Genomic DNA, 1,659 nt, shown 5'->3' with positions numbered 1-1,659 from the left:
CTCAAACCTTTGGGCTCAGGCAGTCCTCTCACCTGGCCTCCCAAAGTGCTGAGATTATAGGCATGAGCAACGGCACCTGGCCTGCCATCCTTTCATCGACATCCCTTCCATCTGGTTTCTCATTTATAAGGGTGGCCAATAATAATATAATGTGGAAAGTCTTGGCCTTAGAGTCAGAGGACCTGGATTTGAATACCATGATCTGGAGCAGCTTACCTGAGCAGTCTCAGATTGTTTCCTCTCTCTCCCTTTCTCTTTTTCTCTTTCTGTGTGGATGTGTAGAAAAAACAATATTCCAGAAACATTCTTGAGGACTTAAGTGACAACATATGAAAATATTTAGTGCAAGTAAATACTTTTCAGTGAATATTTGTTTTTAAAACAATACAAGAGCCCTGGGAATCACAGGAGATCGAGTTTTATATTTCTTTCCAAAAGTGGGAAAAATCTGTGATAGAGAGGTAAATATTTAAGCCAGTGTAATTTAGAGTAGCACTTTCAGGGTGCCTGCTCAGTGAAAATACTTTTATGATGATGCTAAAGCATGATTTGCCTTTTTCACTTTCTGCCTCTCATGAATGGGGTTTCAAGAGACGACATGACATGCAATATCACAACAGAGTGAATGCAGGAGCAGATGTGAGAACTCAGCTGTCTTCTGTTTAGTCCGATATTAAAGAGATTTGCAAGAATGTAAAGCAATGCCATTCTTCTCACTAAATTCTCCCTTTGTTTTAAAAAATTTAGTTTTTGAAAATAAGATAATTTATTTTAACATGTAATGGTGTGTATTGTTAATTTTAAGGAATTACTCAATAAATATTCTAAGTTCCTGTTTTAATTTCTATTCTGGCAGCTGTTGATAGATATAACCTACATAACAAAAGCTCTTTGAGGCCCTCAGTAATTCGCGAGGGTCTAAGCTTTCCGGAGATGGAGCCGCGGCGGGAGCTGCCCGAGGCCTGGGCCTGGGAGCGCCGAGACGCGATGGGGCGAGCGCGGGATCGCGGACAGCCCAGACGGACGACGGCCCCGCCGTGCCGGAGGTTCGAGGCCACGCCAGACGCCGAAGCCAGCCTCGCTGAGCCGCCAAGAGGGCCAGTCGTGTCCAAGGCGTCCTCGACAGCAGCGAGTAGCGGTCTGGATTTCCACGCGGAACTGAGACGGGCATTCCCGGCCGAGACACGAGAGGTGGTTACGGGAGCCTTGGAACAGCCAGGAAGCGGCCTCTGAGCAAAGTCAGGCCAAAGACGGCGACGCAGCCAGGGCGTGAAGAGAAGCGGGTTTGGGGTTTGGTGTTGCTGCGTGGAGAGGACTTGGTATCCCTGACTGCAGAAGGGCCGCCTCCAAAGGATACTGGCGTTGCTCGGGGACCTCGGGCTGGAGCAGCAGGGGTCCCGGGGCCGTAGGGCAGCTGGCAGAGGAGAACCAGCTGGTGTACCGATTCCCCAGGCACCTGCTGGATTAGCAGGCCCGGTCCGAGGCCTTGGGGGACCATCACAGCAGGTAATGACTCCACAGGGAGGAGGTACGGTACCGGCTGCTGCCGTTGCTGCTACTGCCAGCGTTGCTGGAGCACCACTCAGTACCCACCAGGACGGCAGAGCAACCCCACCTCCAGGTATTATGGCTCCTCCACCTGGTATGAGACCACCCATG

At 50.1% G+C, this 1,659-nt stretch overlaps 1 pseudogene; it reads left to right on the top strand.

The window, feature by feature from the left end:
• The first annotated feature begins 933 nt into the window (after positions 1–933).
• On the top strand, positions 934–1,656 carry LOC103254628 (annotated as a pseudogene).
• Positions 1,657–1,659: the final 3 nt, after the last annotated feature.

This window comes from Carlito syrichta, unplaced genomic scaffold (genome assembly GCF_000164805.1).
Source record: "Carlito syrichta isolate Samal-C Ts95f unplaced genomic scaffold, Tarsius_syrichta-2.0.1 Scaffold287152, whole genome shotgun sequence".
Lineage (NCBI taxonomy): Eukaryota > Metazoa > Chordata > Mammalia > Primates > Tarsiidae > Carlito > Carlito syrichta.
This window is presented reverse-complemented; position numbering and strand designations above follow the sequence as displayed.